The sequence below is a fragment of the Protopterus annectens genome, chromosome 1.part2, assembly GCF_019279795.1.
Source record: "Protopterus annectens isolate FY-2018-M chromosome 1.part2, PAN1.0, whole genome shotgun sequence".
Lineage (NCBI taxonomy): Eukaryota > Metazoa > Chordata > Ceratodontiformes > Protopteridae > Protopterus > Protopterus annectens.
In genome coordinates, this window is record NC_056727.1 from 492,395,806 (window position 1) to 492,414,253 (window position 18,448).

At 38.4% G+C, this 18,448-nt stretch overlaps 1 long non-coding RNA gene across 1 annotated transcript in view; it reads left to right on the top strand.

Annotated features, from left to right (window-relative positions):
- LOC122789745 overlaps positions 1-10,940 on the top strand; it is a 2,129,853-nt gene extending 2,118,913 nt beyond the window's left edge. Inside the window, exon 8 of the long non-coding RNA XR_006362873.1 lies at positions 10,746-10,940. This is a non-coding gene — a long non-coding RNA (uncharacterized LOC122789745). The remainder of the gene's footprint in view (positions 1-10,745) is intronic.
- Positions 10,941-18,448: the final 7,508 nt, after the last annotated feature.

Below are 18,448 nucleotides of genomic sequence, written 5' to 3' on the forward strand. Positions count from 1 at the left end.
CACATTGATATATGTGTGTGCCTAACATGGGGCCATTGTAGCACCCATTGCTTTGCATAATAGTGGCCCTTAATGTAAACATTTTTAAAAATACAGCTTCCAGAGGTAAGTCTGTTGACATTACTGAAGTTCTCTCATTGTATGAAAATGTTGAATTCCTTGATCTATAAAGTTGAGAGACTCAAGGCCACTCTCATGAGAAATGACTGTTGACATGGCATCCATGATTATGAACAGAGATATCACAAATAAATCCATTGAGGAAATGTAGTACAGAGTAAGTACCTTTCAAATATTGAGGAATTATGATTGTAAACACACTTAATCTTGATCAAAGTATACTGGGAAATGGACTAAATTAGATGGTTCAATTAGAATTACACAACAGGAGGAATTCAGCCAGGCAGCGTACCCAAAGAATCAGACAGAAACTACTGGGTCTGAGAATGGAAGGAATCAGTCCCATTTTGTTGTCTTGCTAATATATTGATTTATGTGTGACTCAGAGTTACTTATATAAAAAGGGAAGCCCCACACCCTTTTTATTTTGGTAGGAAATGTGTCTCTCTCATACTATTTAAGTCAGTAAAGCTGATTCTGTCTCTCCCAATTTTGATTAGTCCAGCTTTTTTGACAAGTTAATACAAAATAAAAAGGTTTTGTCTCATTAATGACACACTTTCTTATTATCAGTAACACAGTTGAGATTGTTTTTATCTTTGCATGTTTTGGAGGGATATTCTTCAATGTTCCACCAAATCAAAAAAAATCATACATAGCCACAGTAATGCATTAATTCATCAATAACTTAGTCCATCATAGAGTAATATAGTTTTTGCATTTAGATTATTTATAAGTACACATAACACTGATTAACAATGTGCCTCAGTCATTTATTTTTACTAGTGTCAAGCAGATGGACAGTGATGACAAAGTCTTAAGTATGATAGAATGATACCTCAATTTGTTCTGAATTATTAAACAAATGTTCTTTCTTATAAAGTAAAATTATCAGAATGCCAGACATCATCATCTTCATGCATGTATTTTTCATATCTGTATCACAGTTTTATAAAGTAAACATAACATTATTCTCTACTGGTGAACATATGGACTTTTTGCATGCTTTACATACATGATATTTAGGAGCACTTTATGCACATCTTGTTTTTTTTTTAAAAAATAATGCAGACATTAGAAAGATCAAGATGATGGGGTATGAAAGATAAACATATTTGTAATTTTACAGCATCTGGCCGTATGTCTTTAATACAGCAACTAGATTCCTAAATAATTTAAGTAAATCACAGATGTTGACTTCATATGTTTGCTTTGCAGTTTAATTACCTAGCTACATTCAGTACAGACTAACCTACTGAAGGAACCTAGAAGGTTCTGACATGCCATTACAAGCATTGCTGCCTGCTCATTTTTCCCACAAAATCCTATTTAAATGATTGAATTTTTTTTTTCATATTTCAGCTGATGTTGTTAACCCCATAGCAAGGATTTCTTGGTGACAAGGCTTGGTAACAGACTATTTCCATTTCAAAGCTGCATCAGTGAAAACAGTGACAAAACTTGTGGGGCAACTGAAAGAGAAAGGCAGTGACAGCACTCTTTAAACAAATCCACACTTTCTTGAAATTTAAGCCCCTGTTATCACTATTTGACCTGTATTAATAATTGTTTCCTTACTTCAGGCCGCATCCATACTCCACTAAAACCGAATACAGTTATCCCTATTCCTCTGGTGTGGAATCCTAGAGATATTACTAACTGCAGAACCAACTGCCATCTTAGGGCCCTTCATAAAGATGGTAGAGAAAGTAATTCATAAACATTTATAAGAATGCTGCTCTAAGTATGGCATGACAGACTATTTACAGCATAGATTTAGATCTGGCTATAGCAAACAAACTGCCATCTACAGTATCACTGATTCAATTCTCATTAATGTGAAAAAATAACTTCTCACATGCATTAACTCACTCAAGCCTATAACCGTTTTTTGTATACTTCCAGTTCACACCCATCCTTTATGGTGTCCAGAACATTTTTGGGGTTTGGCTTCTTTAATTATATAATTTACCAGCTAATAATAGGCAGAATTAGAAAGGGTAAGGAGTTATTAATAAAATGAAACTAATATTGTTAGTCTAAGACGTCCTGCAGTAGAGAAATGAATCTTTGCTTACCACTTACTATTCATATTTTCATAACTAAGAGACCCAAATTTTATTAAGGTATATGGTATAAAACACCAATGTGGGAGACATGACAATTCACTGAAAATGCTAATTTATATGGCACTATCCTGGAAATACTGTAATTATGAAAATAATAAAATATTTCCATATGTACTTAATACAGTAAATCAAGTGAATTACAAACTGATAGATGACGTTAGGTGAAACCTTGGATGCTGTTGAATAAAACTGTCTTTCATATTTGCACTCTAAGTTGCACATCTTGACAGATGTAAAGTGTTATTTGTATTGTTAATTATACAATTAAACATATGCTTTTATGTTTCTGTAAATATCTTGTGCATTTATAGTGGAATTTCTTGTTGTTATGCGAATGCTTATGCCAGCTTAATGAAAATGTTCTAATAATATATGTCTAGGTTGCATAGTTTTCAAGATGTGAAAGTTTAGAAAAAATATAATTTGTGTTTGTGTGGATTGTAATATATTACATTATTTAAGGAGAAGACGAATGCACTGACTGTTATCACTGTAAAGAATAATTCTTACAGATAATATTGTCATTTGTATAGTTTTTAGTAGCTCTTACTACTCACAAAATATTTAAATTTGTTTATCTCATGCTTTTTTAATCGTAATTTTCTGAAAATGCTCTGGAATGCATGATGCGTGTAGGCTGCTAGAGGTCTGGTATTGCACGCTGCATAGGTAGTAATGAAATGAGCTTCTGCATTGGGCATTTGAATCTGGAGACTACAAACCTTTCGTTTGGGGACAGTCTTTGGATGCAGTTTGTGAGCTCTCTGAAGGATCACTTCACTTCCAAAATGGGAAATTCCATTGTTGGTCAGAGATCATTGAGTTCCCAAGGAATGGTTTTAGGTGGTAGAAAATTCTTTTCGGATTATGTGGGTCACCTAGTTCTTATACCACAAAACTTCAAATTACATTATAAGCCAGTGACCTTATATTCCTCATGTAGGCCAAAATTCTTACCTCCATCCCAACATTTCTACTAGATTGCTTAACTTTGCTCCTCTCACTTTCCTTCTAACAAACTATTACTTAATCCCTCCAGATTGTCTGCTGTGTTGTTTGGCACTAGGCAAAATCTACTTCATTCTTAGCCATTGAGTATAAAAAACACAGTGGCATATCTGTAACTCATAGTAAAAATACCCGGGATTATTTTGAGCCAAATCTAAAATTTAAATTGCATACCAAAAAATTACAGGGAATGTGTGTAGTTAACTGAGAAGTTGATATAAATTAGTGAGCCATTTAACTGTGGAGGCCAAGAAAACCATTTGACTAATCATATTCATAGCCAGATGTTAATTGTGTCTGAATCTTGTCACCTTACACCCTCACATTAATACACATTTATTACTAATTGCTGTTAACGTGTAAACTTTCATCTAACATTCAGAAAACATAGCACAACTGTGTCCTTCAGTTCAAAGAGTTAACTGGATAGCTAATCATGCTAAAGCTAGCCCATATCTGAATAGATGTGCATTTACATTTCTGCCATTAGAGGACTGCCCTTCTTTGTCTCAAAGGTTGTCCATCTCTCCCTTGAAGAGAAAGAATGAGCTTTAGGGTTGTTACTTCCGTAGGGAATAGGCTTCTGACTTTTAACATACAAGTTCTGGGGGAAGAAACATTCAGAAAAGTTGCTTCAACAAAATGGTATAAGAATCGAGAAAATTATGTTTACATTTAAAAGAAACTTGATGGAACATCTCAGAAAAAGAGTATAGCTGTCAGTGTTATAAAGATCATGAATGATCTGTTATTCTCTCTTATTCTTCTATTCTGTCAAACATACTGAACTGTGCTTTTTTGCATATCATTATTATGTAACTAACAATGTACTTTGTACATATAGAGCTGATTATACATTACTTATTTGTTTGTTTGAATTATTCCACTGCAACTTTTCTTTCCTTCCTTCTTTCTTTCTGGCATTTGCCTTTTTGGAGATCATAGGTGAAAAAGGTCCAAGGACCAGCTCAGTTGTTCAGTTAACAAAAAGCAAATAAAAATACTTACTGAATTTAAGTCATGAAGATATGAACATAAAAATACTGACAGAATGCATTTTCTCTATCAAGTCCACCAGAGTCTTGCAACTAGTTTCAGCGAACATTCACTTAGTTTTGTTTTTTATAATTACTAGACTGCTGTATATGTGTGCATCATTTTATAAATCAGTACCTTATGTTTTCACTGTTATGAAGAAAATCCACTTGTTGCAAACTTCGTTAGAAATAATTACTAATGCATGAACAAGCGAATCTGCTTACAACTACTATATGGATGCAGAGCAGGGGGGTCCAATTTTCTGTGGTCACTTTAAATGTAACACCTAGGCAAGTGCAGTTTTTGTTTGATTATTTTACTGTTCTTTACTTATATAAAGTGTACACACCCCTGTTAAAATTCCAGTTTTTTGTGATATAAAAAATTAGACCACAATAAATCATTTCAAAACTTTTCCCACTTTTAATGTGACCTATAAGCTGTACAATTCAATTGAAAAAAAAACAAATCTGTAAAGGGAAAAAATATAGGAGGAAGCTTCTCTGTTCACCAGTGAGAGTGGGGAGCTTTGAGCAGCCTATCTGTCCCTGCAGGAGTGGTCTCAGCCCTGAAACTAGTAGCTTATTGGCTGTTTTGGGTCAATTCCTATCTCTTTCAGTTTCCCTGCTTTAAAACCCGCATTTGCGCGGTTTTGCACGATTTTGCGCATAGCACAACATCGGGCAGCTCCGCTTAAATGGGTTTAAACTATTCATGGCTCCACAAAGTCTGCTCTTCACTTTTTCCCTTAGAACTGTTTAAATCTCAAAGTAAGCACTCTATTTTCATTCTAAAGCACTGCAGTTGCTCGTATAAGTAATCTTATAAGAAAGCACTAATAAACTAAATCACTACACCCTCTTATACTCCCTTTAAGTACTTGGCTCCCTATTGGTCCTTTTTGATCAGTCAAAAAGTAGTTCCTTATACTATTCTGGCATGTCCAAATGTCAGTTTCGGGTTTACTCTCCAGACCAGCTGGTGAATCTGGGAATCTTGAGGCAATGTTACAACTGCCTTATGTACACAGACCACCCTCTCCTCCTCCCAACAAGCTCAAATATATGTGAGAGATGCAACTATATAGCCAAACTGGAGGCTGAGCTCTCTCAACCCAGTACTGGTGCAGTCAGGAGGAGAAGGTAACCACACACACCACAAATCCAGTCTCACATAGACCTATCGCAACAGCAAACCAAACACATAAACACACACAAACATACTCGGAGGCTCTAAATAAAAATCTGCCCAAGCAGTAGAGACCTCCAAAGCAGACATCCAAGCAACCGCTACCCCACAACAATACCCACGTATCACATAGTTCACAGTCAGTGTGCCACACAGTCACAGCCCTTAAGGCTAAACAACACACCTAATATATTTGTAATAGGTGACTCTATTGTCAGACACATTGATGTCCCACTCACCAGGCTGAACAAGGAGAAGGTCACTGTAAGCTGTCTGTTGGGTGCCAGGATCCGCCACATAACAGAAGCACTCAGGTCACTCCAAAGCAAGTACAAATATGACTCCGTCATTGTCCATGCTGGTGTGAATGACCTGAGACGTACCTCCCTGGACTACATGAAAAGAGACATAGAGGAGCTCTCTGATCATGTAGCCCAGGCCGGTATGACCCTGACCTTGATTAGCATCTTACCCTCACCAAGAATGATGCCACAGTATAAAGACAAAATGATCAATTTTAACAATTGGCTAAAGTATTGGTGTCATTCAAAGGGGGATCCAGTGTTTGTCAGCCTGGGATGACATGCTCGACAAGCCACGTTGCTTTGCTAGGGGCTTGCACCTGTCACCCCTGGACTTCCGAATACTGGCTAAGGCTCTTGCCACCCCCATAGTGCCTTTTTTAGGCAAGGCTCAAAAGACAAACCCACCTCCATAGACAACACAAGGAAAAAGAAACTAAGGGTAATGCTGTGCAATGCCAGAAGTCTAAACCTCAAGATGCACGCACTTGAGGCTCTCCTCAGTATGGAGAATATCGATATCTGTGCAGTAACAGAAACCTGGTTCAAGGCTCCCGAGAGCACCCCAGCACTACCAGGTTATACCTCATACCATGCTTTTTCGCCCCAAAACTCGGATCGAACCACAAAAGGAGGGGGAGTATCCATATTCATCAAAGATACCCACATCGCCAGGTTAGTGGCACTGCACGAAGCATCGGAGACCATCCATGTGCAACTAACAGTGGGCAAAACTGCCTTTTAGTTTGTAGCCTGCTACAGATCACCCTCCCAAACTCAGGAACCCCACTCGGCTTTCCTGAGAACACTGGCAAATATGAAGGTTTCTCCAAACACCATTATATTGGGTGACTTCAACTACCCAAACATAGACTGGGAGCACTACTCAAGCCCCAACACCCTCGCCCAACGGTTCCTGAATTTATAAACTCAAATGCTATGGAACAACTGGTCACCAATCCCATAAGAGGGGAAAACATATTGGACCTGATCATCACCAACATGGGGACTCTATGTTCCATACCAGAGGTGTACCCCTCATTGGTAAGATCTGACCATAAATTAATCTCACTGGACATCCATATCCCATCCCCACCCCCAGCCAAGGAAACCACGGTGAAGAACTTCCCAAAAGCAAACTTCACACTTCTTGAAACCGAGGTGGAATCCTTCAAAGCCCCCGGGCCAGTGGAAAATACGGCCCCAAACCGCAGAATCCTTTACAAACGCATTCTGTGGACACCTACAGGAATGCATGGATCGTGCTATCCCAAATAAAACCAAGACTCACTCCTCCAAAGGCAGGAGACCTGTCTGGTGGACCCCAGCCATAAATAAGCTATACAACAGAAGGAGGAAGCTACTACATGATAGAGCAAAATCCCAAAAAGGGACGGCATCTCTGATCAGTACTAGCAAGAAACTACGATCCCTCATAAAATCATCTAAGGCCAGCTTCGAAAGAAAAATTACACAAGACGCTAAAGATAATCACAAGGCCTTCGTTAGTTATGTCAGGAACCTGGGTGGCAACTCCCAGATATGCTCTGAGTTAGTGCAAAATGACAAAAAATACACTGAACCCACAGACATTGCCAACATCCTGGCAGACAGGTTCAGTGCAAACTTCTCCCCCCTTCCCCCACAAAAGAGCAAATGTCTATCCCAACAGAGTGTAGCCTCCCTGACATCACAGATGCACAGGTGAGAGCTGCCCTCTCCAAAGCAAAAAACACAGCATCAATGGGACTGGACGGTGTCCCGGGCTGCGTCTTACAGGAGCTCCAAAAAGAACTGAACCCTCACATACAGTCACTGTTCAATCTCAGCCTTACTACAGGATATGTACCCAAAGAATGGCGTACAGCAACAGTAGTCCCACTCCACAAAGGTGGTGCCACAACGGACCCCGGAAACTATCGCCCTATAAGCCTGACTAGCCTGGTCTGCAAAGTTATGGCGCGTATCATCATGGAACTCATAAACAAAGACATTGGGAACCTCCAAACACTGGATCCTACCCAATTCGGCTTTGTTAAGGGCAGATCTTGCCTCTTGAACCTGGTTGACTTCTTTGAAACAGTCACCAAGGCCATAGATGAAGGGAAGGTAGTCCACACAGCCTACCTGGACCTCACAAAAGCCTTCGACACAATACCCCACTCTGGCATCATAAATAAGCTCACCAGCTTAAATATCAACCCCTATGTCACAAGATGGGTTGCAAACTGGCTCAGGGATAGAACCCACATGGTCAGAATTGCAGGTGCCATGTCAGACTCTAAACCAGTTACAAGTGGCATCCCACAAGGCTCAGTTCTGGGACCTCTCTTGTTCGGTATATATTTCTCTGAGGTACAGGCTAACATGGGAGGACTATGGCTGACCAAATTCGCAGATGACTGCAAACTGGGTGCCATAATTGACTCGCGGACTGACACAAGCATCCTCCAAAACGGTCTCACAGAGACGGATAACTGGTGCCAGAGCCATGGCCTAAAGCTAAATGCCAAAAAGTGCATAGTCATCCCCTTTGGGAAAAACAAAGTGCCCACAAATTACCACATAGGTGGTAATCCATTAAGTACGGAAGAAGTAATTAGGGATTTGGGGACCCAAGTAGATAGCAAGTTCTCCTTTTGACAATCATATTGCCAAAGTGGTTAGAAAGACCTTCTATATAGCCCACCTTATCACGAAAGGGTTCACATCTAGATCAAGAGAGGTCATTGTGCCCTTCTACTCATCACTCATCAGGCCCATAATTGAATACAATGCCCCATTTGGGATGTACCTTACCTGACACCTGCAGCAACTGGAAAGACCCCCAAAAGTACCTCACCAAGAGGATCAAGGGACTCAAACAGATGCCCTAAGCAATTAGGCTAAAGAAACTCAAGCTCTACTCAGTTGCTTACCGCCTACTCAGAGGCGATCTGTGCCTGACGTATAAAGCCATGTCCAAACCAGAATTAATGGACATGCTCTACCTCAGGAAATCCAAATCCCTTAGAGCTACACACTCCAGGGACTTAAACCTCAGCACAGAAATAAATAGGACATGCTGGAGGGACAGATTCATATCCCAGAGGCTCCCCTCCCTCTGGAACAAAATCCCAATCCTTGTTAGGCAGAGCCCCTCAATGACCCTCTTCAAGAGAAATCTTGACGAGTGGATGGAAGATCGTAGGTTTACCCCTGGGATCTCTTCTGTGCCCCTACTAGACAGAGGCACAGTAAACTAACCTTAAAAGGGCTATCTTCTGTGACCTACTATACAGAGGCACAGTCAGCTAATCTAAAAGGGTGTCAAAAGCCAAACACACTCTGGCTAGACTTATAAATGCCCTAGGGCAGATAGCCTAGTATCAACCTATGAACCTATAAAAAAATAAAAAATGTACAATACGCTGGTTGCATAAGTGTGCACACTCTTAAACTAATACTGTGTTGAAACACCTTATGTTGATAGCAGCTGCCTACATAAAATTGCAAATTTCAGCTTAGCGAATGTTTTCTGTCATGCTTTTTGAAGATCACATGGACATCAGACATTGTGAGATATACAAGATGTTCCTTAAAACTTTTGAAGGCCAATTACATTGTGTGGGAAAATCTGACATTCAAATGGGAAATAAAAAAGCAGGGGGGGGGTGCTGCTAGAACTGTGGTATCTCTGTGGGGGGAAAAAATCATTAACATGAAGACCTGGTCCTCTGCTCATTGTCCGTGGAAATTAAGTTTTCATAGCTCCTTTATTTAGACAGGGCTGAATTGTTATCAGACTTTTTTTTGTAGGGAGGCCACCTGATGATACTTGGTTGTGAATGACTCAAACTGAGGAACACTGCTGACATCTAGAAACATTTGTAAAGCTTCACAACACTATTGTACGTCTGCAATTTCTGTCTGTCACAAAACTTTTCAGAAGATGCTTGTCATCAAACTCTTTATACTGTTTAGGAAGTTGGAAAGACTCTTGGGAAGTTTTTGGCTTTGCTGGCATGCTTTCAGCATTTCATACATTACATTTGGAAATAGGATCAAAGCTTTGGGGCTAAATATAGTGGAAGAAATACACAATATTGTCTGCATTTTTTGTTGCCTTTGCTTGACAGTTATGATGAATTGCAGATGGCTTTCATTTGACAAAGACTTCAAATTATACAGAGTTTAACAGTAACTATGGATTTTTATAACTTTGCTGGAAATCCAAAGTGCTACATGTAGTAAGCAGACATATAAAAATAAATACAATGAAAATGATAAAAAGCTATGATACCATCAAACTAACTTGTTCTAGGAATTTAGCAGTACATTTTGTTTACCGCTGGACCTTGCAGCCTCTGCACTCTCTGCAATAATGATTTTTACATACAGCACCATACGCGATTTGTGTTCTACTGTCCTGTGAAACTTTCATTAATCATGTAACTATACCACACTACACTCTTCTGCATGGTTTCCTGTCATTTTTATAACATTAAACAAATTCATGGTAAAGGGTTGGCATAATGGTTATAGTCTTTACCTCATGGATACAAGGTATAGGGTTTGATTCTGACATCTAGTTATTGGCTTAGGCTTGTAATAGACTGCAGACCAATAGTCTAGTATTTGCCTAAGAACCTAAGTGTTCTGGTTAGCTTTGTAGGCTTTTGTTCTAGAAATGACTGCACAGCTAATTGTTGTGGCCAAAGCTTTTGACTGCCAGTCATTACTTTTACCTAGATTGCTTTGAAGTTTTCAATGAGTCTATACAAGTGTCTTAAGTTATATTTAGTTGTTCAGGGTCACTTTACAAGTGGCACACCTGAACACAAACTTCACAACATTTCCATATATTTGGCACATGTATACATTTGTTAAAGTCAGCATTATTTACAAGATATTTGCACTTCAACCCCTTGTGTGCATTTCCATATCTGACCTCTGTGCTGGGCATCTCACCATTTTACAGGAAGAAAGACCGTATGCAGTACCCATCCAGACTTCAGGAATGAAGACTCAAGGATCCCATTGAAGTTGTCTCAGCATCTGAAGGGAAAAAAAAAAAAAGAACAGAGTCTTTGTAATTTCTGGAAACTTCTGTCATGAAAAATACCTTCTACCAGATATAAATCCTGCCTATTTAGCTACAGGTGTTGAATGTGTGACGCTGAATTTATAAACAAATATTAGATTTTGATATCTAACTTTAATAAAGTGATTTGCTGGTTTACTGTCGTGATTTGATTTTTCTGGAGGTTTCATCGGGTTGTTAAAGGCTTCCATTTACTTCTTGTGGAATACATTCTTTTCTAGTTTAAGCTGGAACGAGAGCTCTTGAGAAACATTTGTAGCAAATGAAAATGGGAAGTCCACCTGTTCTTGACATGTTCCCGTATTATAATTGTTCTGAGTGAATCTCACAGTTAAGTGTATTTTTCAGTTGCCTTTTTCAGGAATTGGCAGGAATATATTTTTCACAGTTCATTGGCAGACTTTGCATTAATTGTGGGAAAGATCTGAATATGTTTTTGAAGTTTTGTGGAAAAATACCTTGAACAGGTAAATGAGTGAGCTAGCTCTGAATTTTGTCATACGTGCTCATTACAGAATGATAGTAAATTCAAGGCAACTGATTCTTACAACTGTTTACACCTTGCCAATAACTACAAGTAGACCGGACCCCTTATCTCAAGGAAGTCAAGGCTAGTCAAGCCTGCGGAAAATTTGTGAGTAAAGGTGTTGGTTTTAAATAGTTTTACATTAGACAGTCCAGAAACTTTAGAGCTTTTTTTTATGAAAGTGACAATTATATTTTCCCATCAAAAATAGGCCAAAAATAATTTTTAGTTCCTAAAGAGATTTTTTTGCTGTTTTGTATGCTAAAATCTAATCAGAAAAACATGAATATTGAATAAGATTCAAAGACAGGCATACACATTCTGAAGGTGCCTTCTCTGGGGTAACAATATATAACTCAATTCAACAACAGCTGCAGGCACAATTGTGTTTGTGTCAGAAAAGGCTCACAGTTGTATAACTGAAATGAATTAATGTAGTTGTGCAACATAAAGTGTAGTGTAGTACAGTGTGATGGTACCCCCCCAGGGTAGCATATAAGGTTGTGGTTGAATAACATTAACGTGGGCCTACTTGTGCTGTGCAGGAAGGTTTTGTACATTTGTACCATAGCAGTTAGGAACATTACATGTAACTGACAGCAAGGTACATTATGAAAAGCAGTGAAGCAGTATTAGCAAAACAGCACATTACACTGAGCTGAGTGTGTAGCACAAGAGATATTTTCATAATAGCAACTCCATTAATGCACAAAATACCTGTATGTGAAGACGAAAGGCATTTATACCAGAGATGTAATGGTGTCCCTCTTGATACACACACAACCACAATGTAGTACACTATGCAGATATTTCAGGTGGTACAATGTAGTACACCATGAGGATATACTTTCAGGTGTATCTGTTGTATCACTGTATCTTTATACACATCAGCACACAGAATTACATTGTACTTGGTGCAAAGCACAGAAGTAACACATACACACACCATAAGGTGACAGTGTAATGAATCCTAAGAATAGCATGCAAAATGCTCACATTTTGTGTATAAAACAGATACATAGAACATAACATACCATACAGTAACCAGTGCTGCACATGGTGTATAATAACTGAAACTGTGGATATAACTGTGGTACAACCCAAAATGTAGAGCAGAACATGGAATGTTGTGGACAGTGCCATGGATAGTAGTGACACAAATCTGAAACCAGCATGCCAGTACAAAATAGCAGCAGTGAACATTCACTTGAAAGAACAGAAATGCATATTTTCCTATGATGGTGAGACTTCCTTAACCTTAAGTGAATACAGCATTGGTTGGATGATAACACCCTTCATATAAGTGGATATGTGCTTTTATAAGTCGCATAGTGGACACGTGCCAACACTTTCTGTATGGTACTCGCATAACTGTTCTGCATGTAGTAAGAAAGAATATGCAGTGGCAAAATGGCATACTGATAGTACATAAACAATATGAATACATTCATCATGGAATCGGTGTATGCACAAATCATCTAAGAGAGCATACAGACTAAAGGTGGACACCACATGGAGCACAGCAGAACACATGCATGTGCAATGCAGTGTTATAGATACTACATAAACAACAAAATGATGCAGTATACTTACAAAAGACACGAGTGTTGGGAACAATGAGATATGAAGCATAGCACAAATATAGGACTAGTTGAGGAAATCCATGTTACAGATGTAATTGCTATAAACTAGTTGTGTGCTACAACTCAGCACATGTGCATGCAATGTATAACAAGAAAACTTAGATAATGTATTCTTCCTAGCCCAGCAATCACAGTATTATATTATAGTATAGTATATTCCAAAAGTAATCTGTTGGCTGAAAGAATGTATGACATATCTGCAGGAATATATAATGGCATTTGCATCTCACTCAAGAGCAAAGACCAAGATAATCACAGTACTGAGAGCAGATACTGCTTAAAGCAGCAAACCATCGCAACATAATCATATATGTCTGGCAGTTTATCACAGAAGGTTATGGCTATGAGCCACAAGTAGTAATCATCCTATAGTCTTGGGTTTGATTCCCGTAGTCTACCTTTCAAACTCTGTGAGTCTGAATAAATCACTTTATCAGATACTGCTCCTGGGCTGCCACTTAAAAAGAAACATGCTTAGTGGGATTATCTGGTTACCAAAATGTAAAACAAATGTCTCCCCAAATGGCCTTTAACATATTGTATTAGTTGTATAAGTTGAATGACATATAATGATAACATGAAATTAGCAAAATTCTCCATTACAAAATCCATAAGCACAACAAATTATCAAAATGATATGGCTATTGGGATCATGTTACCTACATACATATGACATTGTTACTAGGAGCATTCATGCAACAGACCATCTTTGGCAGTAAATGAATTTTGCCACCCCCAGACCAATTTATACTCCTCTACTGCATTGGAACATAGGAAATGGGTTGTATAGAGAGACAGACTCAGATTCTTGAACTGCATGTGTAACTGAGGATAGTAAAGCAAAACATCCTATCATCTATACCTACATTCTTGAATTCAGTTTACAAAAAGCTGGTCAAAACAGTTGACTGTTTATAGCAGAGCACCCAGAAGGTATCTGTCACATTAGACCATGCAAGACATGATTAGCACTGCATGGTTTATATTACTGCAGATATAAGAAATATACTACAGACATATTGTTCAGCACTTTGTAGTAAACCAATCTTAAAAGGAGCAGCACTCTTTTTCAAGAACAGTTTTTAAAACTATTTGCTTGGGACCAACAAATCAAACACAACTTTTATAATTTTTTTCTATGGTTGGGGAAAGTCCTGTACACACATTTTCATGTGAGTTTTTCAGACACTAAGATAACTTATCAAACAAAACAATGTGAAGTTCTGATTGGTACTTGGACTCGTATATCAGTCTGTATTGTAATGAAATGACATTCACTACTGTCAGTTAAAATATTCAGCATCATTATGCTACACAAATTCTTAAAAACTGTATTATGGTTCTCTATGTAAATTAGGAATTTGTTATGGTCTTGTGTGTGTCCGAGATAAATTTATAGACTATGTGCTGCCAGTTTCTGTGGCATAGAAGTATAAAGCCTTGACTCTCGCTCAGGGAGCCCAAATTCAAGAAGTGGTGAGGGTACTTTATAGAGCTGGTAGGGGAGCATGACTTTACTCATTTGCATATTCATTTTACATTACATAGTAAGTTTATATTTAAATTTAATAGTATGACAATTGATGCATTCCATATAAAATCAACCATGTAATTAGAAAGAAGTTTTTCTTTAAACAGTTTACCTAAGTATGAGTGCTTGTCATTTACAGAGGTGAAAACAGTAAGGTGATACTTAAACCATCAGTTAAGGGAGGAATCCTTGTTCATTTGTTTATATATGTATGTATTTATTTATGTTTATTCATCAGGGATAGAGCACTAATCAAATATGAACAGTTTCAGGCTCACCCCAGGTTACATAGTACATGTAACAATGAATACAAACAACATATTACATACATGAAGTATTACGGAGAACAGAATAAGGCTCCACCAATAATAAGAACTAGTTACAGCCTTATTTATTTTATTTAACATTTATTGACCGGGAAAGTCCGACTAGGACAAAGCCTATTTTCAGCTGAGGCCCTGGGAGAAATGCTCCAGATGCATGTCTTTGGAATGTGGGAGGAGACCGGAGTACCCAGAGGAAACCCATGCGAGCGCAGGGAGGACATGCAGACTCATAGGTTATAGGTTCATACTCAAACGCAAGGCACCCCAGACGAGAATCAAACTGAAGAACCTCTAGCTGTGAGGCGACAATGGTAACCGTTGCACCACTACACCACCCATTATGACATGAAACAGTTATAATGGTAGACTAACATGAATAAATGCACTCTGATTAGTTTGTAGTAAAATTGTGTTCATTTTTACAGATTGTATAAATCCAAAGGGAGATAGAGGTGAGTGACTGAGTTCATTGAAATGAGAGTTGATGTTTGAATATGTTACAATGTACAAGAAATGGGTGTACAACATTTACAGTCGAACACTGAAATGGTCAGTAATGACAACTTTGAAAGGGTAAAAAAAAAAAAAAAAGCCAGAAACTTTTTGGAGGAGGGCAAACCCTATGGGTTATGTATCTGTCAAGTAGTGCATATTACATAGTACAGATTTTTTGAACAAGAAAAAATGATACAGCTGATCAGAGATCAACTGATTACACTACCAGATCTTCCTGAGCAAGACTGTGGAACAGCAAGATTGGGAACGTTGCCCTTTCCACACTGTTTTGCAGTCTTGGAGTTTACATTCTCACATTCTCACATTCTCACTCACGGAATGTGGGGTGGATGTGGGGCTTGTCTGCCGTGCAAAAAACATGTTCCTATTATTTTTTTCAAAGTTACCATGAGTGACCATTTGGGTTCATGTCTGTCTACTTTGACTTTATGAAGTTTTGTGTAAATATCACAAACTCCAACAAACAATTTTTTGATGTCAGTACTTAGGAATTTTCTAATAAAATATAGTAAGAAATTCATGGCTAAGAATAGATTCTCTAAGTTAGATAATAAACATCATTTGCATTTTTGATAAATATAAATGCCCACTTAAAATGTTTTTAGCCCGAGAAACAGTAATTTATGCATTTTATTGTTGGCTAAATTGCAAAAGGACTTTCCTATAATCCATCGGGGAGACTTATCATTAGTGAGTGGCAAAGCTGTTAGAATGGGGGAGTCATTATTAGTTGTTTGATGCAAAATGTGGGAGAGTTCACTTCTGTGTTACAGATACAAACATATTCTTAAGAAATTAAGGCAGAACATTATTTCTGGCTCACTGATGATATATGTTGTTTATGTAATAATATTTGACATTAGGCTGGTCTGGAAACTTTAGATGACTTTGTACATTCAGTTCATATTGTTTCATGTGTATCTGAGTTCGCCTTAATCGCATTTTTTTATCTTTGAGAGTAAGTTCTACCTCAGGGGTACTGCCATGGATGCAAGTATCACCCTATCTTATTCAAACCCGACAATCGGGCTTTAGGAAACAGTATATGTACAGTGCTAACTATTTCTGGGATAATGCCATGTTTTGTTTATGATGTGTGGAGGTTTTATTATTTGTATCTAAGGATGGCATTAATTAATTTCAAGAATGTTTTAACAGCTTGATTAATAATCATGCTGATTTATAGCTCACTTATTCTATCAGTTTCTTAGATATGACACGATTAGATGTTCCTTTTAAATGTGTTATGACAAAGCTGTATTGTAAACAGTCACGTTAACACACTTTCCATGGTAACTGTCACCCAAGATTGCTTTTCAGATTTTAGCCACATGGTGAATTTCTGAGACCAAGGAGAATTTGCAATTACTAGTTTGATTTTATGCTGGAAGGCAGATATTTGACTTTTATATCATTAGATCGTGGGTATAAGGTACAAGACAATGTGAAAGCATGTCACCTAATTTATATAAAATAAAGACAATTGAATTCACAATGCTATTAGTTTAGCTGAGGTTAAAATTAATAATAGTCTGAGCAGATTATATTTCTGATGGAGCATAATGCATGTACCAGAGCTGGTTTCTATTGTTAAGAAACATTAGCCAGTATTATTACAGGATGGAAATATTGAATCATCATCATCATCTTCTTTCGGCTGTTCCCGTTAGGGGTTGCCACAGCATATCATCTGTTTCCATTTCTTCCTGTCCTCTGCATCTTGCTCTGTCACACCAACCACCTGCATGTCCTCACTTACCACATCCATAAACCTTATCTTAGGCCTTCCTCTTTTCCTGTTACCTGGTAGCTTCATCCTTAGCATCTTTTTCCCAATATACTCAGCATCCCTCCTCAGCACATGTCCAAACCAATGTAATCTTGCCTCTCTGGCTTTGTCTGCAAAACTTCCAATCTGGGTTGACCCTCTAATATACTTATTCCTAATCCTGTCCACCCTCGTCACACCCAGTGCAAATCTTAACATTTTTAACTCTGCCACATCCAGCTCTAACCCCTGCCTTTTTGTCAGTGCCACTGTCTCCAACCCATATAACATAGCTGGTCACACTACCCTCTTGTAGACCTTCCCTTTCACTCTTACTGGTACTCGTCTGTGAAAAATCACTCCTGACATTCTTCTCCACCCAATCCATCCTGCCTGTACTCTCTTCTTCACCTCCCTTCCACATTCACCATTACTCTGAACTATTGATTCCAAGTATTTAAACTCATCCACCTTTGCCACCTCTATTCCTTGCATCCTCACCATTCCTCTACCTTCCCTCTCATTCACACACATATATTCTGTCATAGTCCTGCTGACCTTCATTCCTCTTCTCTCTAGAGCATATCTCCATCTCTCCATTGTCTCCTCCACATGTTCCCTACTCTCACTACAGATCACAATGTCATCTGCAAACATCATAGTCCACAGGGATTCCTATCTGATCTAGTCTGTCAACCTGTCCATCACCATTGCAAATAAGAAAGGGCTCAGGGCTGATCCTTGATGTAATTCCACCTCCACCTTAAATGCATCTGTCACTCCCACTGCAGACCTCACCGCTGTCACACTACCCTCGTACATATCCTGCACCACTCTTACATACTTCTCTAACACTCCTGACTTCCTCATACAATTTCACAACTCCTCTCTAGGCACCCTGTCATATGCTTTCTCTAAGTCTACAAAAACACAATGCAACTCCTTTTGACCTTCTCTGTACTTCTCCATCAACACTCTCAGAGCAAACATTGCATCTGTAGTGCTCTTTCCCGGCATGAAACCATACTACTGATCACTAATCATCATGTCCCTTCTTAACCTAGCTTCCACTACTCTTTCCCATAACTTCTTGCTGTGACTGATCAGTTTAATCCCTCTGTAGTTACTACAGCTCTGCACACCACCCCTATTCTTAAAAATCGGTACTAAAACACTTTCTCCATTCCTCAGGCATCCTCTCACTTTCCAAGATTTCATTAAACAATCTGGTTAGAAACTCCTCTGCCATTTCACCTAAACACCTCCATGC